The 20,340-nt window shown below is 41.3% G+C and overlaps 1 non-coding gene across 1 annotated transcript; it reads left to right on the top strand.

The window, feature by feature from the left end:
- The first annotated feature begins 19,790 nt into the window (after positions 1–19,790).
- On the top strand, positions 19,791–19,884 carry trnai-uau (transfer RNA isoleucine (anticodon UAU)). The gene is made up of 2 exons: positions 19,791–19,828; positions 19,849–19,884. It is a non-coding gene; the product is annotated as a tRNA-Ile (tRNA).
- The last annotated feature ends 456 nt before the right edge of the window (positions 19,885–20,340 follow it).

Below are 20,340 nucleotides of genomic sequence, written 5' to 3'. Positions count from 1 at the left end.
TATTATATTATGACAGACCAGCTAGATCTACTGTCTCTATTATATTATGACAGACCAGCTAGATTTACTGTCTCTATTATATTATGACAGACCAGCTAGATTTACTGTCTCTATTATATTATGACAGACCAGCTAGATCTACTGTCTCTATTATAATATGACAGACCAGCTAGATCTACTGTCTCTATTATATTATGACAGACCAGGTCGATCTACATTCTCTATTATATTATGACAGACCAGCAAGATCTACTGTCTCTATTATATTATGACAGACCTGCTAAATCTACTGTCTCTATTATATTATGACAGACCAGCTAGATCAACTGTCTCTATTATATTATGACAGACCAGCTAGACCTACTGTCTCTATTATATTATGACAGACAAGCTAGATCTACTCTCTCTATTATATTATGACAGACCAGCTAGATCTACTGCCTCTATTATATTATGACAGACCAGCTAGATCTACTGTCTCTATTATATTATGACAGACCAGCTAGATTTACTGTCTCTATTATATTATGACAGACCAGCTAGATTTACTATCTCTATTATATTATGACAGACCAGCTAAATCTACTGTCTCTATTATATTATGAAAGACCAGCCTAATCTAATGTCACTATTATAATATGACAGACCAGCTAGATCTACTGTCTCTATTATATTATGACAGACCAGCTTGATCTACTGTCTCTATTATATTATGACAGACCAGCTAGATCTACTGTCTCTATTATAATATGACAGACCAGTTAGATCTACTGTCTCTAATATATTATGACAGACCAGGTCGATCTACATTCTCTATTATATTATGACAGACCAGCAAGATCTACTGTCTCTATTATATTATGACAGACCAGATCTACTGTCTCTATTATATTATGACAGATCAGCTCGATCTACTGTCTCTATTATATTATGACAGACCAGCTAAATCTACTGTCTCTATTATATTATGACAGACCAGCTAGATCAACTGTCTCTATTATATTATGACAGACCAGCTAGACCTACTGTCTCTATTATATTATGACAGACCAGCTAGATCTACTGTCTCTATTACAGTATGACAGACCAGCTAAATCTACTGTCTCTATTATATTATGACAGACCAGCTAGATCTACTGTCTCTATTATATTATGACAGACCAGCTAGATCTACTGTCTCTATTATATTATGACAGACTAGCTAGATCTACTGTCTCTATTATAATATGACAGACCAGCCAGATCTAATGTCTCTATTATATTATGACAGATCACCAAGATCTACGGTCTCTATTATATTATGACAGACCAGCTTGATCTACTGTCTCTATTATATTATGACAGACCAGCTAGATCTACTGTCTCTATTATAATATGACAGACCAGCTAGATCTACTGTCTCTATTATATTATGACAGACCAGGTCGATCTACATTCTCTATTATATTATGACAGACCAGCAAGATCTACTGTCTCTATTATATTATGACAGACCAGCTAAATCTACTGTCTCTATTATATTATGACAGACCAGCTAGATCTACTGTCTCTATTATATTATGACAGACCAGCTAAATCTACTGTCTCTATTATATTATGACAGACCAGCTAGATCAACTGTCTCTATTATATTATGACAGACCAGCTAGACCTACTGTCTCTATTATATTATGACAGACAAGCTAGATCTACTCTCTCTATTATATTATGACAGACCAGCTAGATCTACTGCCTCTATTATATTATGACAGACCAGCTAGATCTACTGTGTCTATTATATTATGACAGACCAGATCTACTGTCTCTATTATATTATGACAGACCAGCTTGATCTACTGTCTCTATTATATTATGACAGACCAGCTAGATCTACTGTCTCTATTATAATATGACAGACCAGCTAGATCTACTGTCTCTATTATATTATGACAGACCAGGTCGATCTACATTCTCTATTATATTATGACAGACCAGCAAGATCTACTGTCTCTATTATATTATGACACACCAGATCTACTGTCTCTATTATATTATGACAGATCAGCTCGATCTACTGTCAATATTATATTATGACAGACCAGCTAAATCTACTGTCTCTATTATATTATGACAGACCAGCTAGATCAACTGTCTCTATTATATTATGACAGACCAGCTAGACCTACTGTCTCTATTATATTATGACAGACCAAGCTAGATCTACTGTCTCTATTATATTATGACAGACCAGCTAGATCTACTGTCTCTATTATATTATGACAGACCAGCTAGATCTACTGTCTCTATTATATTATGACAGACCAGCTTGATCTACTGTCTCTATTATATTATGACAGACCAGCTTGATCTACTGTCTCTATTATATTATGACAGACCAGCTAGATCTACTGTCTCTATTATAATATGACAGACCAGCTAGATCTACTGTCTCTATTATATTATGACAGACCAGGTCGATCTACATTCTCTATTATATTATGACAGACCAGCAAGATCTACTGTCTCTATTATATTATGACACACCAGATCTACTGTCTCTATTATATTATGACAGACCAGCTAGATCAACTGTCTCTATTATATTATGACAGACCAGCTAGACCTACTGTCTCTATTATATTATGACAGACAAGCTAGATCTACTCTCTCTATTATATTATGACAGACCAGCTAGATTTACTGACTCTATTATATTATGACAGACCAGCTAGATCTACTGTCTCTATTATATTATGACAGACCAGATCTACTGTCTCTATTATATTATGACAGACCAGCAAAATCTACTGCCTCTATTATATTTTGACAGACCAGCTAGATTTACTGTCTCTATTATATTATGACAGACCAGCTACATCTACTGTCTCTATTATATTATGAAAGACCAACCTAATCTAATGTCACTATTATAATATGACAGACCAGCTTGATCTACTGTCTCTATTATATTATGACAGACCAGCTAGATCTACTGTCTCTATTATAATATGACAGACCAGCTAGATCTACTGTCTCTATTATATTATGACAGACCAGGTCGATCTACATTCTCTATTATATTATGACAGACCAGCAAGATCTACTGTCTCTATTATATTATGACACACCAGATCTACTGTCTCTATTATATTATGACAGATCAGCTCGATCTACTGTCTCTATTATATTATGACAGACCAGCTAAATCTACTGTCTCTATTATATTATGACAGACCAGCTAGACCTACTGTCTCTATTATATTATGACAGACAAGATAGATCTACTCTCTCTATTATATTATGACAGACCAGCTAGATCTACTGTCTCTATTATATTATGACAGACCAGCTAGATCTACTGTCTCTATTATATTATGACAGACCAGCTAGATCTACTGTCTCTATTATATTATGACAGACCAGCTTGATCTACTGTCTCTATTATATTATGACAGACCAGCTAGATCTACTGTCTCTATTATAATATGACAGACCAGCTAGATCTACTGTCTCTATTATATTATGACAGACCAGGTCGATCTACATTCTCTATTATATTATGACAGACCAGCAAGATCTACTGTCTCTATTATATTATGACACACCAGATCTACTGTCTCTATTATATTATGACAGATCAGCTCGATCTACTGTCTCTATTATATTATGACAGACCAGCTAAATCTACTGTCTCTATTATATTATGACAGACCAGCTAGATCAACTGTCTCTATTATATTATGACAGACCAGCTAGACCTACTGTCTCTATTATATTATGACAGACCAGCTAGATCTACTGTCTCTATTATATTATGACAGACCAGCTAGATCTACTGTCTCTATTATATTATGACAGACCAGCTAGATCTACTGTCTCTATTATATTATGACAGACCAGCTTGATCTACTGTCTCTATTATATTATGACAGACCAGCTTGATCTACTGTCTCTATTATATTATGACAGACCAGCTAGATCTACTGTCTCTATTATAATATGACAGACCAGCTAGATCTACTGTCTCTAATATATTATGACAGACCAGGTCGATCTACATTCTCTATTATATTATGACAGACCAGCAAGATCTACTGTCTCTATTATATTATGACACACCAGATCTACTGTCTCTATTATATTATGACAGATCCAGCTCGATCTACTGTCTCTATTATATTATGACAGACCAGCTAAATCTACTGTCTCTATTATATTATGACAGACCAGCTAGATCAACTGTCTCTATTATATTATGACAGACCAGCTAGACCTACTGTCTCTATTATATTATGACAGACAAGATAGATCTACTCTCTATTATATTATGACAGACCAGCTAGATCTACTGTCTCTATTATATTTTGACAGACCAGCTAGATCTACTGTCTCTATTATATTATGACAGACCAGCTTGATCTACTGTCTCTATTATATTATGACAGACCAGCTTGATCTACTGTCTCTATTATATTATGACAGACCAGCTAGATCTACTGTCTCTATTATATTATGACAGACCAGCTAGATCTACTGTCTCTATTATATTATGACAGACCAGCTCGATCTACTTTCTCTATTATATTATGACAGACCAGCAAGATCTACTGTCTCTATTATATTATGACACACCAGATCTACTGTCTCTATTATATTATGACAGATCAGCTCGATCAACTGTCTCTATTATATTATGACAGACCAGCTAGACCTACTGTCTCTATTATATTATGACAGACAAGATAGATCTACTCTCTCTATTATATTATGACAGACCAGCTAGATCTACTGTCTCTATTATATTTTGACAGACCAGCTAGATCTACTGTATCTATTATATTATGACAGACCAGCTAGATTTACTGTCTCTATTATATTATGACAGACCAGCTAGATTTACTGTCTCTATTATATTATGACAGACCAGCTAAATCTACTGTCTCTATTATATTATGAAAGACCAGCCTAATCTAATGTCACTATTATAATATGACAGACCAGCTTGATCTACTGTCTCTATTATATTATGACAGACCAGCTTGATCTACTGTCTCTATTATATTATGACAGACCAGCTAGATCTACTGTCTCTATTATAATATGACAGACCAGTTAGATCTACTGTCTCTAATATATTATGACAGACCAGGTCGATCTACATTCTCTATTATATTATGACAGACCAGCAAGATCTACTGTCTCTATTATATTATGACAGACCAGATCTACTGTCTCTATTATATTATGACAGATCAGCTCGATCTACTGTCTCTATTATATTATGACAGACCAGCTAAATCTACTGTCTCTATTATATTATGACAGACCAGCTAGATCAACTGTCTCTATTATATTATGACAGACCAGCTAGACCTACTGTCTCTATTATATTATGACAGACCAGCTAGATCTACTGTCTCTATTACAGTATGACAGACCAGCTAAATCTACTGTCTCTATTATATTATGACAGACCAGCTAGATCTACTGTCTCTATTATATTATGACAGACCAGCTAGATCTACTGTCTCTATTATATTATGACAGACCAGCTAGATCTACTGTCTCTATTATATTATGACAGACCAGCTAGATCTACTGTCTCTATTATATTATGACAGACCAGCTAGATCTACTGTCTCTATTATATTATGACAGACCAGCTTGATCTACTGTCTCTATTATATTATGACAGACCAGCTAGATCTACTGTCTCTATTATAATATGACAGACCAGCTAGATCTACTGTCTCTATTATATTATGACAGACCAGGTCGATCTACATTCTCTATTATATTATGACAGACCAGCAAGATCTACTGTCTCTATTATATTATGACAGACCAGATCTACTGTCTCTATTATATTATGACAGATCAGCTCGATCTACTGTCTCTATTATATTATGACAGACCAGCTAAATCTACTGTCTCTATTATATTATGACAGACCAGCTAGATCAACTGTCTCTATTATATTATGACAGACCAGCTAGACCTACTGTCTCTATTATATTATGACAGACAAGCTAGATCTACTCTCTCTATTATATTATGACAGACCAGCTAGATCTACTGTCTCTATTATATTTTGACAGACCAGCTAGATCTACTGTCTCTATTATATTATGACAGACCAGCTTGATCTACTGTCTCTATTATATTATGACAGACCAGCTTGATCTACTGTCTCTATTATATTATGACAGACCAGCTAGATCTACTGTCTCTATTATAATATGACAGACCAGCTAGATCTACTGTCTCTATTATATTATGACAGACCAGGTCGATCTACATTCTCTATTATATTATGACAGACCAGCAAGATCTACTGTCTCTATTATATTATGACACACCAGATCTACTGTCTCTATTATATTATGACAGATCAGCTCGATCTACTGTCTCTATTATATTATGACAGACCAGCTAAATCTACTGTCTCTATTATATTATGACAGACCAGCTAGATCAACTGTCTCTATTATATTATGACAGACCAGCTAGACCTACTGTCTCTATTATATTATGACAGACAAGCTAGATCTACTCTCTCTATTATATTATGACAGACCAGCTAGATCTACTGTCTCTATTATATTATGACAGACCAGCTAGATCTACTGTCTCTATTATATTATGACAGACCAGCTAGATCTACTGTCTCTATTATATTATGACAGACCAGCTAGATCTACTGTCTCTATTATATTATGACAGACCAGCTAGATCTACTGTCTCTATTATATTATGACAGACCAGCTTGATCTACTGTCTCTATTATATTATGACAGACCAGGTCGATCTACATTCTCTATTATATTATGACAGACCAGCAAGATCTACTGTCTCTATTATATTATGACACACCAGATCTACTGTCTCTATTATATTATGACAGATCAGCTCGATCTACTGTCTCTATTATATTATGACAGACCAGCTAAATCTACTGTCTCTATTATATTATGACAGACAAGCTAGATCTACTCTCTCTATTATATTATGACAGACCAGCTAGATCTACTGTCTCTATTATATTATGACAGACCAGCTAGATCTACTGTCTCTATTATATTATGACAGACCAGCTAGATTTACTGTCTCTATTATATTATGACAGACCAGCTAGATTTACTGTCTCTATTATATTATGACAGACCAGCTAAATCTACTGTCTCTATTATATTATGAAAGACCAGCCTAATCTAATGTCACTATTATAATATGACAGACCAGCTTGATCTACTGTCTCTATTATATTATGACAGACCAGCTTGATCTACTGTCTCTATTATATTATGACAGACCAGCTAGATCTACTGTCTCTATTATAATATGACAGACCAGTTAGATCTACTGTCTCTAATATATTATGACAGACCAGGTCGATCTACATTCTCTATTATATTATGACAGACCAGCAAGATCTACTGTCTCTATTATATTATGACAGACCAGATCTACTGTCTCTATTATATTATGACAGATCAGCTCGATCTACTGTCTCTATTATATTATGACAGACCAGCTAAATCTACTGTCTCTATTATATTATGACAGACCAGCTAGATCAACTGTCTCTATTATATTATGACAGACCAGCTAGACCTACTGTCTCTATTATATTATGACAGACCAGCTAGATCTACTGTCTCTATTATATTATGACAGACCAGCTAGATCTACTGTCTCTATTATATTATGACAGACCAGCTAGATCTACTGTCTCTATTATATTATGACAGACCAGCTAGATCTACTGTCTCTATTATATTATGACAGACCAGCTAGATCTACTGTCTCTATTATATTATGACAGACCAGCCAGATCTAATGTCTCTATTATATATGACAGATCACCTATGACATGATATTATGACAGCTCAGATCTACATTCTCTATTATATTATGACAGACCAGCTAAATCTACTGTCTCTATTATATTATGACAGACCAGCTCGATCTACTGTCTCTATTATATATGACAGACCAGCTAGATCTACTGTCTCTATTATATTATGACAGACCAGCTCGATCTACTGTCTCTATTATATTATGACAGACCAGCTCGATCTACTGTCTCTATTATATTATGACAGACCAGATAGATCTACTGTCTCTATTATATTATGACAGATCAGCTAGATCTACTGTCTCTATTATATTATGACAGACCAGCTAAATCTACATTCTCTATTATATTATGACAGACCAGCTAGACCTACTGTCTCTATTATATTATGACAGACCAGCTAGATCTACTGTCTCTATTATATTATGACAGACCAGCTAGATCTACTGTCTCTATTATATTATGACAGACCAGCTAGATCTACTGTCTCTATTATATTATGACAGACCAGCTAGATCTACTGTCTCTATTATATTATGACAGACTGTCTCTATTATATTATGACAGACCAGCTAGATCTACTGTCTCTATTATATTATGACAGACCAGCTAGATCTACTGTCTCTATTATATTATGACAGACCAGCTAGATCTAATGTCTCTATTATATTATGACAGACCAGCTAGATCTACTGTCTCTATTATATTATGACAGACCAGCTAGATCTACTGTCTCTATTATATTATGACAGACCAGCTAGATCTACTGTCTCTATTATATTATGACAGACCAGCTAGATATTATGACAGACCAGCTAGATCTACTGTCTCTATTATATTATGACAGACCAGCTAGATCTACTGTCTCTATTATATTATGACAGACCAGCTAGATCTACTGTCTCTATTATATTATGACAGACCAGCTAGATCTACTGTCTCTATTATATTATGACAGACCAGCTAGATCTACTGTCTCTATTATATTATGACAGACCAGCTAGATCTACTGTCTCTATTATATTATGACAGACCAGCTAGATCTACTGTCTCTATTATATTATGACAGACCAGCTAGATCTACATCTCTATTATATTATGACAGACCAGCTAGATCTACTGTCTCTATTATATTATGACAGACCAGCTAGATCTAATTATATTATGACAGACCAGCTAATCTACTGTCTCTATTATATTATGACAGACCAGCTAGATCTACTGTCTCTATTATATTATGACAGACCAGCTAGATCTACTGTCTCTATTATATTATGACAGACCAGCCAGTCTCTATTATATTATGATCTACTGTCTCTATTATATTATGACAGACCAGCTAGATCTACTGTCTCTATTATATTATGACAGACCAGCTAGATCTACTGTCTCTATTATATTATGACAGACCAGCTAGATCTACTGTCTCTATTATATTATGACAGACCAGCTAGATCTACTGTCTCTATTATATTATGACAGACCAGCTAGATCTACTGTCTCTATTATATTATGACAGACCAGCTCGATCTACTGTCTCTATTATATTATGACTACTGTCTCTATTATATTATGACAGACCAGCTAGATCTACTGTCTCTATTATATTATGACAGACCAGCTATCTACTGTCTCTATTATATTATGACAGACCAGCTTGATCTACTGTCTCTATTATATTATGACAGACCAGCTAGATCTACTGTCTCTATTATATTATGACAGACCAGCTAGATCTACTGTCTCTATTATATTATGACAGACCAGCTAGATCTACTATTATATTATGACAGACCAGCTAGATCTACTGTCTCTATTATATTATGACAGACCAGCTAGATCTACTGTCTCTATTATATTATGACAGACCAGCTACTGTCTCTATTATATTATGACAGACCAGCTGATCTACTGTCTCTATTATATTATGACAGACCAGCTAAATCTACTGTCTCTATTATATTATGACAGACCAGCTAGATCTACTGTCTCTATTATATTATGACAGACCAGCTAGATCTACTGTCTCTATCTACTGTCTCTATTATATTATGACAGACCAGCTAGATCTACTGTCTCTATTATATTATGACAGACCAGCTACTGTCTCTATTATATTATGACAGACCAGCTAGATCTACTGTCTCTATTATATTATGACAGACCAGATCTACTGTCTCTATTATATTATGACATGTCAGCTCGATCTACTGTCTCTATTATATTATGACAGACCAGCTAGATCTAATGTCTCTATTATATTATGACAGATCACCTAGATCTACGGTCTCTATGATATTATGACAGATCAGCTTGATCTACATTCTCTATTATATTATGACAGACCAGCTAGACCTACTGTCTCTATTATATTATGACAGACCAGCTAGATCTACTGTCTCTATTATATTATGACAGACCAGCTCGATCTAATGTCTCAATTATATTATGACAGACCAGCTCGATCTACTGTCTCTATTAAATATCGACAGACCAGCTAGATCAACTGTCTCTATTATATTATGGCAGACCCGCTAGATCTACTGTCTCTATTAAATTATGACAGACCAGCTTGATCTAAAATCAAATCAAATCAAATCAAATTTATTGATATAGCCCTTCGTACATCAGCTGATATCTCAAAGTGCTGGTCAGAAACCCAGCCTAAAACCCCAAACAGCAAGCAATGCAGGTATAAAAGCACGGTGGCTAGGAATAACTCCCTGGAAAGGCCAAAACCTAGGAAGAAACCTAGAGAGGAACCGGGCTATGTGGGGTGGCCAGTCCTCTTCTGGCTGTGCCGGGTAGAGATTATAACAGAACATGACCAAGATGTTCAAATGTTCATAAATGACCAGCATGGTCGAATAATAATAAGGCAGAAATGTTGAAACTGGAGCAGCAGCACAGTCAGGTGGACTGGGGACAGCAAGGAGTCATCATGTCAGGTAGTCCTGGGGCACGGTCCTTGGGCTCAGGTCCTCCGAGAGAGAGAGAGAAAGAGAGAATTAGAGATAGCATATGTGGGGTGGCCAGTCCTCTTCTGGCTGTGCCGGGTGGAGATTATAACAGAACATGGCCAAGATGTTCAAATGTTCATAAATGACCAGCATGGTCGAATAATAATAAGGCAGAACAGTTGAAACTGGAGCAGCAGCACAGTCAGGTGGACTGGGGACAGCAAGGAGCCATCATGTCAGGTAGTCCTGGGGCACGGTCCTAGGGCTCAGGCCAGTTGAAACTGGAGCAGCAGCATGGCCAGGTGGACTGGGGACAGCAAGGAGCCATCATGTCAGGTAGTCCTGGGGCATGGTCCTAGGGCTCAGGTCCTCCGAGAGAGAGAAAGAAAGAGAGAAGGAGAGAATTAGGAGAGAAGAGAGAATTAGGAGTCCCACATAGAAGGAGTCCCACATAGTGTCCGCACCTGAATGGGATTTCATCTTACCATTAAGGGTCCGTAGTCCGTCTAAAGCTACAGTCAGGCTACCATCAGAGGCTGTGTTATTAGGAATGAAAGTACAACACTGTTCACCAAACATAGTACAAACTCCACCTTTCTCCGCCAGCAGCATATCCACTGCAATACGATTCTGAAATGTCATAAGACAAGTTGCAGCTAACTGACCATGCACGGCTTCAAATCCTTGCTGGGTCCAATTACCCAGTTTCTGTACATTAAAATGTATGTAGTTGATTCTATCCACATTTTTATTAATAGTACACCACCAACAAATGGAGGACTCAAAACCAGCTGCCACCTGATCAACCAACTTATACTCGTCAGGAACACCCCTTGGGACTCCAATGGCATCTATGTCTGTGGAATCACCACTAGATGGGGTGGTGGCACGCCTGGAACGTCCATTCAAATATCCTGGGTTCACCATCTGGACCCTAAGAACGAGGTCTGCAGCCCCTGTAGGGTAGATAGAAACAGGCAAAAGGAGAGTAACAAAGGGCACAACTTCCAGTAGCATTAGAGGGTAATTTATCAAACACCACCACCATACATCTGCTCTGGATATTGGCCTGAAACTCCCAACAACACTAAACGTATCTAGACACCAATCCTCTGGAACCTGTCCCACATTGGTACCTCCCCCTGTCACTGGAACCTGTCCCACATTGGTACCTCCCCCTGTCACTGGAACCTGTCCCACATTGGTACCTCCCCTCGTCATATTAACACAGGTGAAAGTTGCCTTGGCAACTTCGTTGGAAAACATTGGTTTCCTAGCGGTAGATCTAGTTATGGGATAGATAAGATCCCATGCAGTACAATTAAAACTGGGGTTAATCTTTAGTCATTAATGGGATTAGGCATGTCAAAGCCACTACAGCAGGGACAATGCGAAGTAATGGACGAGCTCCCATACACACCACACAACTCTGTCGAGTGCTATTAGCAGCTTCCTCTGTCAATAACAACCAATTATTAGTGAAGCCTGAGATTCCTGTAGCCATCAGGATGGCATCATCCATTTTGGGAGGAGCAGTGGTCATAGTGACAGGGCTCCACCTAGGGTCATTTGTAACTACACGTTCTCTTGTATGTGTTGATTCGTCAATTCAGTCTGTGCAGGGTTTATCCGCAACACCATCTGCTTCGGGATGTACCCACCTGCTTTCTTGGCTGCCTGGTCTGCAGCGTCATTTCCTCTACTGATTCTGTTTTTTAGGTCTTGATGACCTCTGCACTTCATGATGGCCACCTTCTTTGGCAGGGATAGAACATTTATCAATCGCTCCATTTGGGCCTTGTGTTTGATTGGTAGATTCCCTGTGGTGGTGAAGTTTCGTCTGACCCATTGGGGTCCATCGGTGTGTACTGCTCCGTGTGCCGAATCCGTGTATATATTTGCAGTCTTTCCTTCTGCCCTTTCCAGGGCTTGGGTTAGTCCAATGATTTCAGCCAGCTGTGCAGATGCAGGTTGGGGAATGATTCCTGATTCCAGAGTGACATGGGTTTTGTCCTGGAGCTGCTGTACTGCAGCTATGTTTCCTTTTTTCCCTCTGTAACAGCAGCCATCAGTGTATAACCACAGCTCAGGAAGGATCAGGGGTTCGTTTCCCAAGTCAGGCCTCAGTTTGAGTTCCTGTGCTGCTCTTTCCTGGCAGGAGTGTGCCAGCCCTTCTTCCGCATTGAGTGCATCTGCCATGTTTTTGTCAGTGTTGACAAACGTTATGTGCGACTGGGTGCATTTGTTCTGGATTTTGTTTTTTTCTGTCAGCACTGAAAGTAAATTCCTTGCTCATGAGGTACGCTGCAACCCCATGATGGGTGTGTATCTGCATTTTGTGGCACATTACGAGGTGTGCAGTTTTTCAATGGCCTTAGCTACTGCAGCCACATACCTGGAACACGTGGTTTGGCCTGTCTCAATGTGATCAAGTTTAGCGGAGTGATACATCAGCACTCTTCTCTCCCCTCTTGTTTCTGAAAAAGGAATGAGGACGTAAAACCTTCCTTTTCAGAAACATCAAGGTGAAACGTTTTAGTGAGAGCAGCTGCGACAGATAGGTCTGCTTTCAACAGTCCAAATGCATTAGAAGCTTCCGGAGTCCATGTCAAGGGGGCATGTAGATTCCTTGGGCCCGCTTCCCGCACAATTTCTCTCAGAGGTTCAGTTCTTGAAGTGTAGTCTGGGATATGAGTACGGCTGTACCCCGTCAACCCCAGGAAAGAGAGCATTCCTGAAACAGTAATGGGTCTGGGATGGTGTAGGATCGAGTCTCGGTGTGATTTGGAGAGCCCGGCGCCCTCGCTTGAGACCTCCCTCCCCAGGAACAGAACGGTTCGTCTGCATGATTGGACTTTTGCCATCTTGACTTTGTAGCCCTTGACTGCCAGAAAGTCTAACAGGGTTTTAGTCATTTCTAGACAGAGGTCTGAGGTGGGAGCCCCCAGCAACAGGTCGTCTACGTATTGTATAAGTATCACTCCTTCCGGGATTTTCAGTTCAGCCAGGTGAGTCTTCAGGATATGATTGAACATTCCGGGGGAGCAAGTGTAACCTTGGGGAAGGACTGAATAAGTATATTGCTGTTTCTCGGCTGGGAAGCCTCATCCAACGGGATGCTGAAGAACGCATTTGACCAAGTCCACTACGGTAAAGTACCGATGCTTAGGTGAGAGGTTGCTCAGAGTGATGTGTGGGTCAGGAACAGGGAGATCAATGGGTGTGGTGTGGTAACTTCATTCACAGCCCGGAAATCCTGCACCATCCTGTAAGTTTCTCCTCCTGCTTTCAGAACAGGAAGTATGGGGGTGTTCCATGGTGACTGAGTCTTGTATATACACCTAGCTCCCAGGAGGCCTTCGATAGTAGGTCTGATTCCCTCTGTCTGTTCAGGCTTTAATCGATACTGGGTTCGAAATATTGGTACCTGTGCAGGGTTGGTTAGGGTAATGGCAACTGGGTGAACCTGTAATTTTCCCACATCAAAGGGGTTGTGGGTCCATATCGACTTGTCAACGGATTCCAGAACGGCCGGTGACGATGGATGGTCAGAATAAGGTTTACCATGGTGTCTCGGGAGTGTGAGCCGCTCAGGCTGGCACTGTTCTTCTGTGTCTATAAATGTCATACATCACATTTCCTTAGTCGATGCTTTCAGCAGCCCGGGTGTGGAGGTAGGTTCCCAGGTGAGTTTGGAGGCTCTTCTTGTCATAGGGCCCAAACTCCTGGCTTCGTGTCCATTACCCACAGCCAAAGTAACATGTGGAGCAGAATCAGGCCCCAGCTGGTACCAAGGCTTAATGTTGTTGGAGAGTATGACGACGGGGGCAGCAACACCTTCAGGTCCACAGATAATGGTGAGGCAACGAACTGTGGGGGTGAGGTGCATCATATTCTCATCCCAGTCTTGTGTGTAGGGTGTGTCTTCATCATCGGTTACATTAAGTGTGCACTGTAACTCCGCCTGGGGAGGCTTGTAAGGGTGGAAGGAATAGATGAGCTTTCTCATTTGGTTAAACTGAAACTGGATAGCTGGGGTTGCTGGTCCGTTTGAGAGGCACCTTAGCCAATAGATTTATTGGGTAGTGGAGGGCACGGGCCCTGGCAGGATGGAAAGCATCAGGACTCTTGCCCTTGGGATCGAGGAAATGGAGACTTCAACTCCCTTTTCAGTCAGGTATATTGTGCATCCGAGTCTGCAGAGTAAGTCCCTGCCCAACAGGTTGATAGGGCAGTTGGGACAGAAAAGGAACTGATGTGTCAACCGGGATGGTCCCCATTGGAAAAGTAAAGGGGTGGTTTTAAACTGGGCTTCTGGTCTTCCTGATACCCCCACCACCTGTATAGAATCTGAAGACAGGGGTTGGTGAGATTTGATGGCAGAGTATGTACATCCTGTATCCACTAGGAATTTATGGATAACACCTTCCACTTCACACGTCACTGTCGGTTCGGTGTGGATGGAGAAATGTTGGCCATCCGTCTCACCAGGTGATGGTGGGCAGCTTCATTCCCAGGGGGGATATCCATCAGACATTCCCTGGAAGGATGGATTGGGGCCTACTGGGGCTGCTGGATGATTGTATACTGGCTGGTAGTAGCCAGGTCCCTGAGCTGGTGCTGTAGCTCTTGGGCCTCCTCTCCCTCGGGTTGGCCAGGAATTGCTGTTGCTGGCCGGTAAGCGGCTGGGGACAATTTCTGGCATAGTGTCCTGGTTGACCACAGTTGAAGCACGGCCCTGGAGTCCGGGGCCCCACGGCTCTGGGACCCCATTGTTGTGTGATGGGTGTTGTAGGGTATCCCGGCTGGGCATACCCGGTTCCTACATAACCGGGCCCTTGGGGTGGGCAGACTGCTTGAGGGTATGGAACTGGTGGTGCTTGGTATGCAATAGGAGGTGGCTGGTGTGGAGACACCTGACTAGGCAGCGGGGAGGAAACTAGCATCTTGGTGACAGTTTTTTCTATGATCTGGGATATGTCTTGGTTGGTCTTCTGCCACCATTTGTTTCTTGGGTCTTTCAGTTTTTGTGCTTCCTTGAGCTGAAGTTTCAACAGCTGAACCTGCAGAGACTGCACCTGTGTGTCAGCTGTGCCCTTGTCCTTGTTGTATTGAGTGATGTGGTGGTGGACATGGGAGTTGAACATGACAGTCGACATGGCTAACAACCCCACTGTGGCCCTTAGTTTGGCTTTCACTTCGGACGGGGTCCCATTCACCACCATCTCCTTCCACATGCTCAGAGTGGTTCCCGTTTGGTCATAGGGTTCAGTGTGGACTGTCCTCCAGGTGGTTTTAGCTCTGTCCAGGTATTGCGCAGCCTGCTCCCCCGCCTCCATCATGAAGGAAGTGAGTGTTGCATAGTTCCTTTCAGTAGGATAAGCTCTCCTCAGCTCAGCCCACAATGCTTGTCTGTAGATTTCAGGAGGAGTTGCTCCTCCGTTGGACTCCAATCCAGCAGCCTTGATCAGGACGTTCATAGTGGTGTGGTCTGTTGCCCTAACCAGTAAGGCCTTCATATCAGCTAGAGCCATTCTGATCCCTGACGTCAGTGTCTGCAATTGGAGCAGCCAGGCTGAGGCACCCCCGTGTAGGCTGGGTAGTTGCTCCATGAGAGCTGTCAAGTCCTGCATTTTCCACGGCACATACTCTTCACGGTTGTGATTTCCGGGACTCAGTCTGAGAGGCATCTGAGCAGCTGTGTACACGCGCATACCTGTCCGCATTCCCTCTCCTCCTTTCACTTTCCTGCATTTCCTCTTCCCTCCCACACTGTGCAATGAGTCGGTTCGATCTCCTTACACCCTCCCTCAGGTTGGTTGATTTACCCTTGAACACCCCTTCCAGCAAGAGTGAACTCCCGTCTTCACTGTCCTCTTCTGCTAGGATTTCGAGTAGACGGGACGCTTCCCAAACCTCTTCGGAACAAATCCGACCGTCGTCTTCTTCTCCTTGTTCCACCGGTGGAAGAGAGGTACTCCCTTCTCAGCTCCACACCCCTCATAGCTCCCTCATGTTCTTCTCTCAGGCTGCTTCCTTTCGCTGATTGTCCTCGGCATGATGAGAACCCACCCTGTGCTCCCCCTCCAGGTCCTTGGTACGATGAGAACCCACCCTGTGCTCCCCCTCCAGGTCCTTGGTACGATGAGAACCCACCCTGTGCTCCCCCTCTGGATTGCAGGGAGTGGGAGGTAGGTGGGTTGCCAGGTCGTGATTGATTCGATGGTGGGAGGTCGCACTGGGCGGGAGGCAGGCGCAGCGGCTTTGGTTCGTTTCCCCCCATTGGGTGAGATCGACTCCCTTCAGGCTCCCCTGGAGTGGAATGGTGGTTAGGAGTCAGGTTGTCATTACAGATCAGGTGTCCCCCTTCTACATTCACTTGGATCTGCCCATGGAGTTTGCCCCCCTGCACAACGAAGACTGGTGCCTGTATTTTGGGTGCAGTAACGCTGTCCACCACAGGGGAGTATGGAGGAGGCAGGTTAGGATAGAGCTGTGGAGCCGAGGGTGGAGTCGAGGGGAGTCGACGCTACCCTGCGTAGCTTCCATTGACGCCCCCTCTTCCTGTTGGGTGACTACCCCATCATTTCCGTTTTTTGTTCAGTCGCACTCTCCGAGCCTCTTCAACGGCCCAAGTGCCTATTTTTAATTCCGCTTCTGCTCTCTCTCTTTGTTTAGTCCCTTCTTTTTTAAACATGCGACTTTTGTTCCTTTCTACCTACTTGTCTCTAGCTTACTGCACTGTCTCTCTCAACCCACATTCCATCGTACTCAGTTGGACCCCCCCCCCTCCTAGATAACCTGCCTGTGTCCATTTCAACTTCAACCCTTCCCAAATCTCCTTTATGGACTTCCACTGTTCTTTTCCCCCTGATCTGTCTTGTAACTTCTGATCTAGAAAGTCGTTAAATTTCAGTTTTGGGAGTATTTGGGGTCGCCATTTTGTCATGTATTGTGTGTTTTAGTAAATATATATGTATATTTTGACCAATTGAAACATATATTCAGACTATCTGAGTGTGCTTAGCCCGTCACTGGTAAATACCCGTGATGTATTCCTGGAGACACGTACTCTGCCTTATCTCAGAGCTCCTCCCTCCCACACTCAGAATTTGATATGTGCTGTTTAGTTTGTACGGCGTTGTGGAATGCGCAACCAATAGGTTATATATCAGCACATCTAAACATCATTTTAACATTTGTTCAATACAGTCAATGTTTTTAAAACACTTTATTCAACAGACATTCAGTGTTCATGCATTTACATTAGAGATTTCTAGAACACCCCGAACCTATTCCTTACCGAACTCTGTCGGACTTATTGAATAGGTCAGTTACCACTTATTACGGATCAAATCAAGTCTATTCCTTACCGAACTCTGTCGGACCGGTCTCAGCCGGACTTATTGAATAGGTCAGTTACCACTTATTACGGATCAAATCAAGTCTATCCCTTACCGAACTCTGTCGGACCGGTCTCAGCTGGACTTATTGAATAGAATTACGTTTTACAACACAAACTAAGTCTATCCCTTACCGACCTCAGTCGGACCGGTCTCAGCCGGACTTATTGAATAGAATTTCAACCACATATGTTTACTTCACTGTCATGCACATGTCATTTATGCATATAAATTTAAACAAGAATTCATACTCACACCCGGTAATACTGATCAAATTTGGATAGACTATGCGACAATATGCAAAGTTTGATTTAACAGGTTTTGCTTACCTTGTTTATGGTCGACCTGGAGATCAGTTTCCCGAGTTGAGCAGAATTGTTGTCCTCCCCCGAATGTCTTCACCTGTCCTCCGCGAACCGTCCTTCCACCAACTCGCCCCTCACACCCACATCAACCACTCTGGACTGGGTCTTTAGTAAACCATCCTCTGCTACCAAGATTCTGTTGATAATGGGATATGTAGATAGGGCGGGTCGGTCAAGGATCGATTCAGACAATAATATAATAATAATATATGCCATTTAGCAGACGCTTTTATCCAAAGCGACTTACAGTCATGTGTGCATACATTCTACGTATGGGTGGTCCCGGGGGATCAAACCCACTACCCTGGCGTTACAAGCGCCATGCTCTACCAACTGAGCTAGACAAGGTGGTAAATTGTACGACAAGCGACAGTTTAATTAAGAGTAAAGATATCTGGTACAGCGTATATGGGCTCGTTCATTCAGCTCACAAGGAACCAGCAGAAAGAAGCCCCGATAACAGAGTGCAAGCATTATGTACAGTACAGAAAGTAGGTTGAGTCTGGAAGTTCTGGTCTTCTGGTTGGTCACAGTTGAGGTGTTGTCTTCTTGGATTGGTCTTGTTGAGCCGTTCGTCATCCTTCTGAATCTTGTCGCAATGTGTGGGTGCATGTGTTGTGCGCTCTGTGTGTCCTCGGCAGTTAGTGTGTGTATGTGTGCTCTTGCAGTCACGGGATGTTGTGGCCGAACTGACGGCTAGGATGTATCCTGTTTCGACAGTGTTGTGGATGATTTAAATGAGTGTGTGTATGTGTGAGAGATATCCTTTATGAGGCCTACCATGTTTTACTGTGAAAATACGTTGTTATGTGTTGTCTCAGTTATAGCAATGTAATAGTGTAACGGATGTGAAATGGCTAGCTTAGTTAGGGGTGTGCGCTAAATAACGTTTCAATCGGTTACGTCACTTGCTCTGAGACCTTGAAGTAGTAGTTCCCCTTGCTCTGCAAGGGCCGCGCTTTTGTGGAGCGATGGGTAACGATGCTTCGAGGGTGACTGTTGTTGATGTGTGCAGAGGGTCCCTGGTTCGCGCCCGGGTATGGGCGAGGGACGGACGTAAAGTTATTCTGTTACAATAGCAGTAAGCTGGTCATTTGCATAAGAAATAGCACTTTCTTACAGGTTCGAATATGAGATAAAGAGTCTCATGCTCTACCGTCTGAGTTAGCCAGGGAGATCAATTGTCGGACTATGTTTGTGCAAAATATGGGAAACATGTGATCAGGCTCCTGTGGTGCAATCGGTTAGCGCGTGGTACTTATACAGCAGTACGCAGCGAAGCAATGCCGAGGTTGTGAGTTCAAGGCTCACCAGGAGCATGTACTTTTCTTGAACCCTCTGCCTGTCTATTTATTGTCCAGAAAAGGAGCATTTTTCAATCCATTTATAATAATTATAATAATAATAATATAATAATAATATAATAATATATGCCATTTAGCAGACGCTTTTATCCAAAGCGACTTACAGTCATGTGTGCATACATTCTACGTATGGGTGGTCCCAGGGATCGAACCCACTACCCTGGCGTTACAAGCGCCATGCTCTACCAACTGAGCTACAGAAGGACCACGTTTAGAAGGACATTACTTAAGTATGTCATTTTGATAACAGGTCAGAGTGCAGGCACAGCTAGTATTCAAATCCTTAGTTTTCTGACCCTGAGATTAAGAGTGTCATGCTCTACCGACTGAGCTAACCAGGCATCTCAGCGGTAATATTGACCTGGTCTGAATATCGTAAAGCTCCGTTTGTGCAAAATATGGTGATCAGTG

The sequence above is a fragment of the Oncorhynchus keta genome, unplaced genomic scaffold (genome assembly GCF_023373465.1).
Source record: "Oncorhynchus keta strain PuntledgeMale-10-30-2019 unplaced genomic scaffold, Oket_V2 Un_contig_5320_pilon_pilon, whole genome shotgun sequence".
In the NCBI taxonomy this organism is placed as follows: domain Eukaryota; kingdom Metazoa; phylum Chordata; class Actinopteri; order Salmoniformes; family Salmonidae; genus Oncorhynchus; species Oncorhynchus keta.
The sequence above is the reverse complement of the archived record's forward strand: the minus strand, read 5'-3'. Positions and strand labels throughout refer to the sequence as shown.